The 12,980-nt window shown below is 44.3% G+C and overlaps 1 protein-coding gene across 1 annotated transcript in view; it reads right to left on the bottom strand.

Moving 5' to 3' along the window:
* The window catches only part of LOC126101591 (carboxypeptidase N subunit 2), a 213,005-nt gene extending 211,664 nt beyond the window's left edge, over positions 1-1,341 (bottom strand). The window contains exon 1 of the mRNA XM_049912270.1: positions 1,248-1,341. The gene's annotated coding sequence lies outside the window, so the exon portion shown is untranslated. The remainder of the gene's footprint in view (positions 1-1,247) is intronic.
* Positions 1,342-12,980: the final 11,639 nt, after the last annotated feature.

Here is a 12,980-nt window from a genome sequence, read left to right as displayed (position 1 = left end):
GATGTAGATGTAGATGTAGATGTAGATGCTCTTCAATCAGGTGATCACGTAGTGAAATTTTCGGAAACTGAAGTTTTATGTACTATAACGAACTATTATCCACGGCTATATAGAGAAGCCATAGAAATATGTAAACATGGGGATAATTTTAACAGAAAATAAGAAGCCACGAAACTCGGCGATATATGGAGTGTGGCGCTACAGAATGGATGAGAAGTTTTTATCTTTGACGTACTATAATCGATAGTTAAAAAATTTTATCTTTGACTATGTTTATCTCTGCTATCACGTGAAATCCAGACCACGCGCACTTTCCGCGGTATTTAGGCCGCTCTTCGACTCGTCAGTCGGCACAACCAGGAGCACCTCTGAAGATGTCCAACGTAGCCTCGGACGAAACGTCAGGGACTGAAGAGTTCCACGGACCACGGCCGTACAACCCGGAAAAATTCTGAGCAGCAGAACCGAAGCATTTGATACGTGGTGTTGCAGAAGAATGTTGAAAATTAGGTGGACTGCTGAGGTGAGGAACGAGGAGGTTCTCCGCAGGATCGGCGTGGAAAGGAATATGCGGAAAACACTGACGAGGAGAAGGGACAGGATGACAGCACACCTGTTAAGACACCGGGGAATAACTTGCACGGTTGTAGAGGGCGCTGTAGAGAGTAGAAACCGTAGAGGAAGAGAGAGAGACTGTAGTACATGCAAGCGATAATTGTGGACGTAGGTTGCAAGTGTTACTCCGAGTCGAAGAGGCTGTTGGCACAGGAGAGGAATTTGCTGCTTGTCACATCATACCAATCAGAAGACTGATTCTGGAATGAAATTTTGACTCTACAGCGGAGTGTGCGCTGATATCAAACTTCCTGGCAGATTAAAACTGTGTGCCGGACCGAGACTCGAACTCGGGACCTTTGCCTTTCGCGGGCAAGTACTCTAACAAGTGAGCTAAGCAAGCACGACTAACGCCCCGTCCTCACAGCTTTAGACGAGGTACTGGCAGAAGTAAAGCTGTGAGGACGTGGCGTGAGTCGTTCTTGGATAGCTCAGTTGTTAGAGCACTTGCCCGCGAAAGGCAAAGGTCCCGAGTTCGAGTCTCGGTCCGGCACACAGTTTTAATCTGCCAGGAAGTTTCAGAAGACTGACGACTCAAAGAAAAAAAGAACCGCTGATGACCACGCTGACGAGCGCGCTAAATCCAACACCTGTCGGCAGTGAATTGGTAACGACTGGGAGGGAGCACGCACCTGGCTGCTCGACTGACTTGAGGCGGCGCTCGAGGCTGGCAATCCTGGCGACGAGCCGCGCCGCCTCCGACGCTGACGACGACGACGACGACGCCGACGCCGCCGCCGACGCCGCTAGCAGCAGCAGCAGCAGCAGCAGTGGCACGAGGCTCCGGCGGGCGAGGCGGCAGCAGCTGGCCATGGCGGCGGCGGGCACCGACTGGAGCCGTTCCCGGCTTCCTGATTACCGCGGCCACTGCGCACCACCACTCCGCCGCCCGCTGATTGACAGCGCCACGAGTGGCCAGCGGCCGTTCTGCGTTTGCGGGTGGCCCAGTTCTGTCGTGTCAGTGCTTTCTGTCCAAGGCTTGCCCCCTGCAGCTGTAGCCATCTGGAGACCGTGTCTGCGAGAAGCAACGTTAGCTGCAGGGCAGGGCCGGTTTCGAGGCGTGTGAGACCAGCTGCACAGAGCACGGCTGTCCCACTTGCAGTACCCGTCACAAGTCCTCCTGACGCTCCTCATTAGCCAATTTCTATACTGTAATTGTTCTATTACAGAACGAAACTGTTTTTGTACAGTGAAAGCTGTATTCATTATTTTTCTGAACAAATACAATGAGCTGACAAATGACACGGAATACCTCCCAATATCGTGTTTCAACACCTTTTGCGCGGCTTCGCGCAGCAACTCGACCTAGAACGGCCTGCACGAGTCGTTGGAAGTCCCGAGCGGATCTGTTGAATCACGCCGCCTCTGCAGCCGTCCATAGTTTGTAGTGTAACGACGTAAGTTTTGTATAAATGATTTTCTTTTGACATATGACCATGTGCAGGCTTCGTCACCAACGTCAGTTACAAAACACTTCAAAATTATTTAAACTCTTCTTAAAGTTGTCTCTGAATGGTTCTTGAACGAAACTGTAATTAAAACATCATCATTTGAGTCGTATACGCAGAATTACGTCACTCAGTCCAATTGGTTTGTGCAAACTTTTTTCAATTTAGATGTCGTTTGTTTCTTCTCAGAAATTACATTAATGCAAGTTATCTGCTTTAATAAATATTGAAGCCACGTGGAATAAACTTTTAAGACTCAAACTCGCGATGAATGTTGTCAAAAATTAATAATCTTGTCAAATAAATCAGTAATCCTTCTTCCTTAATACAATTCTTCATAAATAAATTCTCGGAACACGTATTTAAACTTTTATAGTATACCCTAGTTTATTATCTTCATATATACTACATATAGACGTGAACCTGAGACTTGACAAGATAGGACTGAACATTTACAACATGATTAAACTTTCTATGACGTCATAGTTTTAGAAACATTACAAATTCTTATTTTTTCAATTTTTTAGAAGCACGACGCAACAACTCGGTTTCATCTTCTGTTGCTCTTTGGCTGTCGACCCGCGACGTATATTGGCCAGCAATTTTCTCTCTGGCCCCGGCAGTGAAGATGCTGTCTCCGTTCGTTGCGCCGCCCTCTCCGTACATGAAACATAAAAATAAATACAAAACTTTAGATAATTCACAAACATTACAAATATTACAAATTACACAAACAAAATACTAAATTAAACTTACATTCACCTGCAAACTGGGCTGGCACTGGCGGATGGGTGACGCTTCAATTTCGCGTCCCACTACAACTTCTGCATCTACATCTACATCCACACTCCGCAAGCCACGTGACGGAGTGTGGTGGAGGGCACCCTGAGTACCTCTATCGGTTCTCCCTTCCATTCCAGTCTCGTATCGTTCGTGGAAAGAAGGATTGTCAGTACGCCTCTGTGTGGCCTCTAATCTCTCTGATTTTATCCTCGTTGTCTCTTCGCGAGATATACGTAGGAGAGAGCAATATACTGAAACTTCCTGCCAGATTAAAACTGTGTGCCCGACTGAGACTCGAACTCGCGACCTTTGCGTTTCGTGGGCAAGTGCTCTACCATCTGAGCTACCGAAGCACGACTCACGGCCGCTACTCACAGCTTTACTTCTGCAAGTACCTCGTCTCCTACCTTCCAAACTTTACAGAAGCTCTCCTGCGAACTTTGCAATATCCTTTCTTTCAGCAGTACTAGTTCTGCAAGGTTCGCAGGAGAGCTCCTGTAAAGTTTGGAAGGTAGGAGGCCAGATACTGGCAGAAGTAAAGCTGTGAGTACCGGGCGTGAGTCGTGCTTCGATAGCTCAGTTGGTAGAGCACTTGCCCGCGAAAGGCAAAGGTCCCGAGCTCGAGTCTCGGTCGGGCACACAGTTTTAATCTGCCAAGAAGTTTCATATCAGCGCACACTCCGCTGCAGAGTGAAAATCTCATTCTGGAAACATCCCCTAGGCTGTGGCTAAGCCATGTCTCCGCAATATCCTTTCTTTCAGGAGTGCTAGTTTTGCAAGGTTCGCAGGAGAGATTCTGTAAAGTTTGGAAGGTAGGAGACGAGGTACTGGCAGAAATAAAGCTGTGAGTACCGGGCGTGAGTCGTGCTTCGCTAGCTCAGATGGTAGAGCACTTGCCCGCGAAAGGCAAAGGTCCCGAGTTCGAGTCTCGGTCGGGCACACAGTTTTAATCTGCCAGGAAGTTTCATATCAGCGCACACTCCGCTGCAGAGTGAAAATCTCATTCTGGGAGCAATATACTGCTTGACTCTTCGCTGAAGGTATGTTCTCGAGACTTTAACAAAAGCCCGTACCGAGCTACTGAGCGTCTCTCCTGCAGAGTCTTCCACTGGAGTTTATCTATCATCTCCGTAACGCTTTCGCGATTACTAAATGATCCCGTAATGAAGCGCGCTGCTCTCCGTTGGATCTTCTCTCTCTCTTCTATCTACCGTATCTCGTACGGATCCCACACCGGTGGGCAGTATTCAAGCAGTGGGCGAACAAGTGTACTGTAATCTACTTCCTCTGTTTTCGGATTGCATTTCCTTAGGATTCTTCCAGTGAATCTCAGTCTGGCATCTGCTTTATCGACGATTAATTTTATATGGTCACTCCATTTTAAATCACTCCTAAGGCCTACTCCCAGATAATTTATGCAATTAAGTGCTTCCAGTTGCTGTGTTGTAGCTACATGATAAGGGATCTTTATTTCTATGTATTCGCAGGACATTACACTTGTCTAAATTGAGATTCAATTGCCATTCCTTGCACCATGCGTCAATTCGTTGCAGATCCTCCTGTGTTTCAGTACAATTTTCCATTGTTACAAACTCTCGATATACTACAGCATCAACAGCAAAAACCTCAGTGAACTTCCGATCTTATCCACAAGGTCATTTATGTATATTGTGAATAGCACTACGACACTCCCTTGCGGCACACCTGAAATAACTCTTACTTCGGAAGACTTCTCTCCATTGAGAATGACATGCTGCGTTCTGTTGTCTAGGAACTCTTCAATCCAATCATACAATTGGTGTGATAGGCCGTATGCTCTTACTTTGTTCATTAAACGACTGTGGGGAACTGTATCGGACGCCTTGCGGAAGTCAAGAAACACGGCATCTACCTGGGAACCTGTGTCTATGGCCCTCTGTGTCTCGTGGACGAATAGCGCGAGCTGGGTTTCACACGATCGTCTTTTTCGAAACGCGTGCTGATTCCTACAGAGCAGATTTCTAGTCTCCAGAAAAGTCATTATACTCGAACATAATACGTGTTCCAAAATTCTACAACTGATCGACGTTAGAGATATAGGTCTATAGTTCTGCACATCTTTTCGACGTCCCATCTTGAAAACGGGGATGACCTGTGTCCTTTTCCAATCCTTTGGAACGCTACGCTCTTCTAGAGACCTACGGTACACCGCTGCAAGAAGGGGGGCAAGTTCCTTCGCGTACTCTGTGTAAAATCGAACTGGTATCCGATCAGGTCCAGCGGCCTTTCTTCTTTTCAGCGATTTTAATTGTTTTTCTGTCTCTCTGTCATGTATTTCGATATCTACCATTTTGTCATCTGTGCGACGATCTAGAGAAGGAACTACACTGCAGTCTCTTCCTCGGTGTGAAACAGCGAAAGTGTTGCCAGTGTAGGATTTTGTGCACGGACTAACCTCTCGACTATGTCCCATAAATGTCCGATGGGGTTCATATCGGGCGACATGAGTGGTCAAATCATTCGCTCGAATTGCCCAGAATGTTCTTCAATCACGAACAATTGTAATCCGGTGATATGGCGCATTGATATCCGTGAAACCTCCATCGTTCTTTGGGGGCATTAAGTCCACGAATGGTTGCAAATGGACTACAAGTAGCCGAACATAACCGTATCTAGTCAATGATCGGTTCGCTCGGACCACAGGATCCAGTCTATTCCGTGTGAACACAGCCCACACCATTATGAAGCCACCACCAGCTTGGTGATAACCTGAGTCCATAGCTCGTGGGGTGTGCGCCACATTCGAACCCTACCATCAGCTCTTGTCAACTGAAATCGGGGTACATCTGACCAGGCTACGGTTTCCTAGTCGCCTAGGGTCCAACCGATACGGTCACGTGCCCGGGAGAGGCGCTGCAGGCGATGATGTGCTGACAGTAACAGCAGTCGTGTCTGTCTGTAACCTCCCCCTCACTTATCGACCTTAATGACAGTGAAAAATTAAACCGCGTGTACCCAATGGAAATTTGGGAAAAGCAATCGTCACCGAAGTTAATCTGTCGGTAAAGAGGGAGAAAGGGTTACATCTGAATGAAAGGAAAAATGCTAATGAAACAGGTGGAAATTAATTTTGAAAAGGGGTTAAGTTAATAAAGAAAGTAAATGTGCGGCCATTACGTTAACAATTAACTAGCGGTAATTAGATATTTGAGATTTGGGGGAAATTACGGTCGCCAGTCCTAAGGACAATTACTATAGTAACTGAAAAAAGAAAGGTTATTACACATGTAATTAGCACTAGAAGCGTGACAACTGAAGGTTGACACGTGTAGTGTGAAAACTGAGAGTTTTTCAGAAGTAATAAATTTCGCTACACTCTGACTTAATTTAGCAAAAGAATTAATAAAACCGGAAAATCGAAAGTTCATTTAGTGACTGAAGTTAATAGTGAGCTTTCTTTCTGAAGCACATCGAAATTCAGTAAAATACGGTTAGTCTTGGACTACCTCAACAATCATTTCAAAAGCTACTTGAATCTACGCAATTTAGAAATAAGAGATTTAACTTTGAACTTTAATTAAATGACTCTGAACAATTAACAATAGTAAAATTTAGTACGTACCAAGCTGAGCTGCACTCACAGGTAAGCTAAAATATGGTAACAAAACTCGCACTCTTAATTTGTGCTTGTGTAATCTAAATATTGTAGCCAGCTATGAACACCTTAACTGAACTTTGAAATTAAAGCAGTGAAATGATGTTACTTTAATGCTGGCGTCTGAATTTCAACGACACTCGGGTTGATTCCGGAAAAGGAAGGGACCCTGCTTCTCAATGCAATTGGGACAATGAGCAACAAAGGTTCATGCTACGTTGCTGTAATTTGGTGACACAAATTTTAAAAGCTGAGGTCTGCCATACAGTTCTAAAACTTTACGTGCTACCAGTCTTCCTTGTTGGTTGATTGAAGGTTTAAAGCCGTCGGTCGAGCAGGTGACGACAGTCACTCATTGTCGGCCATCGCTGTTGCAGAAGCTGGATGTTGGCGCGCCTTCTTCTCGACACGGTCACCAGGCGAAACGGGCTCTTGATGTGCGCCAGCTAATGCTTCCCGTCCGCGACACCATGTCAGAAACTATCATCGCAAGTCGAGCGCAATTACATGCTGCCAAACCCCAAAAGCGCGGCAACTCGCGGGAGATTCACACAACACACCTGCTCCACTGCACCACCCCAGCCAGACTCCCCCTGCCCACGCTCCACGCGACAGCGTTAACACTACCAAAGATCCTAAGCACTCTGGTTCTCCACACGACCTATCGACATATTCGTTCGATAGCATAGTTTTCCCTAGGGCAGACCCAGCGTATAAATACAAATAATATTCACAAAACAAATCAATTATACATCGACATAAATGCATAAATAATTACAAATAGTAAAACAATTACAATATACAAAGACACACAAATGTTATATCTTCAGGTAACAAAATAAGGACAAAAATTTGCAGTGCAATAGATGGATATAGTAGGATATGCATTTCCGGCGTTATATGTCGTCTGCTGCCACAGCCCATTAACACCAAATTTCGCCGCACTGTCCTAAGGGATACGTTCTTCGTACGTCCCGAACTGATTTCTGCGGTTGTTTTACGGAGTGTCCTGAAACTGTGCAGCTCGGGATATTGAACTCCCTAACTATTTCCGAATGGAAATGGCGCAGGTGTCTAACTCCACTACCATCCCTCGTTCAAAGTCTGTTAATTCCCATCATACGGCCATAATCACTTCGGAATTCTGTTACACGAATCATCTGAGTACAAGTGACAGCTTCGCTAGTACAGTACGCTTTTGCACCTACTGTGTGCGATTCTGCCGTCATCTATATACCTGCTTACCGCTAGCGCATAACGCCTCAGTGTATTCCTCTCTCCTATCGTATCAAATTTCAGAGCAAAACTGTTTTTGTACACTCAAAGCTCTACTCATTACTTCCCTGAACAAATACTGAACCTCAACTGTTGGGAACTGCGAGACAGAGGCACTTTGGTGCAACCAGTAAGTTCGCTCTTTGTGAACATTGTCGTTTGTACCAAGATCTTCTTCGAGTGCAATGTTTCTGACGCTATCCAGTGTAACTTAAGAGCTTGTGAGTTTACGTTCAGTTACGTGTCTTGTGTCTGATCGATTATTCTTAATACACTATAGCTAAAAAATAAAGTAATTAAACTTTCAACTGTGACCTGGGAGTAGCAATATGGTTTTGTCGAAATCAGAGGAAAACTCATGTGTTTATTGTGTAGCAGTAGTGTTCTGTTCCCAAGAAAACTAATCTAAAACGCCATTTTTTGACAAATCACCCAAACTTTAATAGTGACTTTCCTGCTAATCACCCGCGAGGGTCAGCCGCGCGGTCTGGGGCGCCCTGTCACGGTCCGTGCGACTCCCCCCGTCGGACGTTCGAGTCCTCCCTCGGGAATGGGTGTGTGTGATGTCCATAGCGTAAGTTAGTTTACGTTAGATTGAGTAGTGTGCAGGCTTAAGTTACGTTGTGCAAGACGCGACAGTTGGCTGCGACTGCGACGCTGCCCCCTCCTCTTTCCCCACCCTGGCAGACGGCGACACGGCCGCAAGACGACTGGAGTCGTCGCTGTTTCCCAAGCTCCGGTCGGCGGCGGCGGATTCAAATACATAAGAAAAATAAGAATTCCGATTTTCTTGCTGTAAATAATACTGTATGTTAATGCAACAAAGTTACATCGGCTCCCAGAGTTAGTTTTTCGATACAGATTCTCCTTTTACTTTAAAAAATTGAAAAGTATCTCTTCCGGTTTTGCGTGTTTTTTTCGCTGTATATTACTTCTCTATCAGTTGTGAGGAAAGTAAAAGGCACAAAAAATTGATGTTCGCGTATCTTACAGTTTCACATCACAGCTTTATAATGAGGTGTCTACTTTTCCGATATTCGTCACAGTTATCCCGATACTTAATTTACAAGTAACCTACTGCATAAAATTTGAATTGTGTACAGTGAAAAATGTGGTCGCTGGCTACTTTACGTATGGTTTACGTTAGGTCATACATCGTTGCCGATGAAAAGAAGCTAACATATCGAAATTATTTTTAAAGTTGAGATCAGAATGATATCGAACTCCGTTACCGAGATTTGGGCTCATATATCTCCGGGAGCGTCGCGACTAGCCGCCAGTTCTGTCGACGCGCAACGAGAATCGTGTGGTCGTCACACGATAGAGAATGCATTTGTTTTGTTTCGCTGACACATTTGGACCTAATGAAACCATTTTAAGTCATATTTCTCCGGTATGAGTTACTAATATTTCTCCATATGCTCTTGACAATTTCATTTAAAATGCCACGAAATGTAGGTTTCTTAAACCCAAGTGATCAAGCAGAACCCATTTTCGTGGTTTTGCTGAGGCATCTGAACCTGTTCCAAGCTTTCTTTCTCGTTTATTTCTCTGATACGAGTCCCGAATATTCCTCCATCTGTTTTTGCACATTTCACCTAAAATTCCAATGAAAGATAAGTTTATTAACAATAAGCGCACGCTTGCACAATTGCATTGTTTCAAGTTCTTGACAACAAGATAGGATTACACCTTAAACATCTCTAGAATTTTCATTCTGACCGTCTACAGTATACACTGGCAGAAATGTGGAAGAAATAATGTCCGTGCTTGTTCACAAAATTTCCCCAAATTATACTTGTCAGTTTCTCCCATGTAGAAACTTTTGGAACAAGCTAAGGCAACTTTCATAGCCGACTGAGTCTTTATTCCCATCCAAATGAACTTCCATATTCTTATATTCTGACAGCATACATCGTTATGGATGACATGAACATTTAATCTTGCCAAGCTGCACTCAAAAGATGACACCAGGATTTGCAAAAGACGAATTTCAATTGTGAACTGTGTCAGACCAGAAGGGCCTTGTAAAACAGTAGTGCACTTTTGGCACAAGTTTTTTGAGCACCATCTTCTACCAATGAATTGAAGTGAATGTGACAAATTACTTATTGCAGCATACTGTTTGTGCAATCTGTTGAGAAACGCCATCCTCAAAAACGAGCATCCATTGATTACAGAAAGCTGTACAACAATCTAGTGGTGGTTTTTCACAACTAGAAGGTATCGTCAAGACACCAATCTACCGTTTACTTTCAAAGTGAAGGTGTTGTAAAATGTAACTTTCTCGTTGTACTTTAGATTGTTCATTTTATAATGTACTTGCCGTTTTCAATTTTTATCGTCACAAAAAAGAGTAATGCGAAAATTGACCTTCAAGTTCATTTTCATCATTCTAATTCTACATCTGCATGGATTATACAGATTTTCATAACAGGCCCGAAAAATTTGCATTAATGGGAAAATATTATATATTTCACTCACCTGCCAGTTTCAACTGTGCACCAATTTCTTCGCAAATTCTGTCTCTGAACATAGTGTCTCTATATTTAGGGTTCTTCAAATCGTAAAGGCAAGGATGTCGTGAGACCAGCTCACAGAGCATCACATCCTGTGAGTGGCTCATTTCAGTTTTCCTTGACTGGCTCGACATCTTTGTGGCAACCGTACGTCTTTGTGTCGTGCGACTCCCGTCGCAACACTGCTCACTGGTGCAGTGCTGCGGCAGCTGCCGCAGCAGTCGCGCGTCGCATCCCAAACTCGAACTGCGCATGCGCGAGCAAGCAACTTCTGACGTGACGTAGCGACCCGTCGCAGTCGCTAGTGTGCGTCGCGTCTTGGACAACGTACCTTTAGGGACCGATGACCTCTGCAGTTTGGTCGCATAAGCCCTTACCACAAATTTCCAATTTTTCCTGCTAATTCTGAATTACGAAAAGATGAAGTTACAGATTTAAATTCTAAATAACATGAGAACGAAGTACGCTTACAAAAGCTAGCTAAGCAAAATAATAACGTGACAACGTCTCTTCTGTTGTAGTGGAAACAAAAAAACTTTCAGTAACGGAAAGTAGTTACAGAAGGTGTCGGTGCTTTGGAATCCCTATTCCATGCTCACAGGTAAATCTGCACTGTCGTTGTCAGTAAAAGGACTTCAACTGTCCTACCAAAGAGTTGATAGATATACTGAACAGATTTCTAAAAGTTTAGAATCTGACACACACACAGAGGTGACAGAAGTAATGGGATACCGATAAGCACTTATACAGACGTCAGTAGTGTTGAGTACACAAGATACAAGAGGCGCAGCTATCATTTGTACTCGTGTAATTCATATGGAAAGGTTTCCTACGTGACTATGAATTAACAGACTTTGAACACGGTGTGACATTGCAGCTAGACGCGTGCGACATTCTCTTTTGTAAATCATTTTGCAGTTCAGTTTTTCTATATCCACAGAGTCAAGAGTGTGCCGAAAATACCAAATTTCGTGCTTTGGCTCTCACCACGGACAACGCAGTGGCCGACGGCCTTCACTTAACGACCGAGAGCAGCGGCGATTGCGTAGGGTTGACAGTGCTAACAGACAAGCAGCACTGCGTGAAATAACCGCAGAAGCCAATGTGGGACGTACGAAGAACGTGTTTGTTATGACAGTGAGGCGAAATTTGGCGCTAATGGGCTGTGTCAGCAGACGACCAGTGCGAGAGCCGGAAAGCCGTGGTTGGTCACATGAGTCCCGACATCACTTGGTCGCAGCTGATGGTAGGTTTCGAGTGTGGCGCAGTGCCAACACAGTCATTGATCCAAGTTGTCAACAAGGTACTGCGCGAGCTGGAGGTGGCTCCCATAATGGTATGGGCTGTGTTCTGGGTCCTCTGGTCCAAGTGAACCGTTCATTGAGTGGAAATTGTTACGTCGCGTTACTTGTTCCCAAACAGTGATGAAATTTTTATGGATGTCACCAGTTTGAAGAACATTCTGGACAATTCGAGCGAACGATTTGACCACCAGATCGCCTGACGTGGTGAATGCTATCGATCGTCGAAGGAGCATAATCGAGACGTCACAATGCGCGCAAAATCCTGCGCCGGCAGTACTTTCGGAATTGTGGACGGGTAGAGAGGCAGCACGCGTCATTGTTTCTGCAGGGGACTTGCACAGTCCATGCCGCGTCGACTTGCTGCACGACGCCGGGCGAAACGAGCTCCAGCACGATATTAGGAGGTGTCACGTGACATTTCTCACCTGAACAAATAACAAATCCATTTAGTTGGGAATTGGAGACAGAATCAGTTTGATCTCAACAAAGCTTTGCCACAAACAGTGAGTCCACTGTTTCTGAACATTATTGTTTGTACCGATAGCTTCTTCCTTTGCTATGTTTTTAGTGCTATCCAGTAGAGTTGGGCAACACGGTTCTTTTTCCCGATTCGATTCCTACGATTCAATGTCACATTGCGAATCGATTCCTACGATTCGTTCACGATTCATTCTAGTCTGCGGTGGCATGATTCTTCCGGAATGCAAAAAGTTCTATATCTTACTCACAGATGGCAGGACTTGTCTGAAATTGTCAATGGGGTTAGAATCGAAGTGTGTCATGATAAGATATGCCAGAAATAGTTTATTTATGAATGCATATGACGTTACAAGTGTGATTCTCGATTTATACGTGTAATGCCTTAATTGATGAAAAGTCTCGTTTGATTTGATTGCATCTATTGTTTTATTTCAGTATGCCAGGAAAGATGAGTCGATTTGTGTGAAAGGTGGTGCAAAATTACGTGGCATGTCAGTTTGGTTGTGTGGCTTGAACGTATCTAACTACAGACGTCTGTTTTATAGTAACAAAATCTAGCAGTGAGGCAGACGTGGTTTGGCTCATATCATCCTATGTTTTTCTGTGCTACGATGTCTTTCCATGTCCACATCACCCTTGTAATTCATAACGCAGCTGACAGCCCTCCCACACAGCAAATTTAGCTTAACTTTCATTTCTTCTAAATACAAAGCATAGGTATTTTGCTTTTAATTTGTCTGAGAACTTGCCGCTGTCACTACTATTTACGTGAGAAGACGACATACTTCTAAACAGTAGGATTCAATCGTATACAGCGACATTACTTCACTAAAATGTAATATGAATCTGAACACGATAACATTCTAAAACTCGAACTTGAAATTATTAATTAAAAAGCTTTTGTTTAAAGACAGTATTACAC

Source organism: Schistocerca cancellata, chromosome 9 (genome assembly GCF_023864275.1).
Source record: "Schistocerca cancellata isolate TAMUIC-IGC-003103 chromosome 9, iqSchCanc2.1, whole genome shotgun sequence".
Taxonomy (NCBI): domain Eukaryota; kingdom Metazoa; phylum Arthropoda; class Insecta; order Orthoptera; family Acrididae; genus Schistocerca; species Schistocerca cancellata.
The sequence above is the reverse complement of the archived record's forward strand: the minus strand, read 5'-3'. Positions and strand labels throughout refer to the sequence as shown.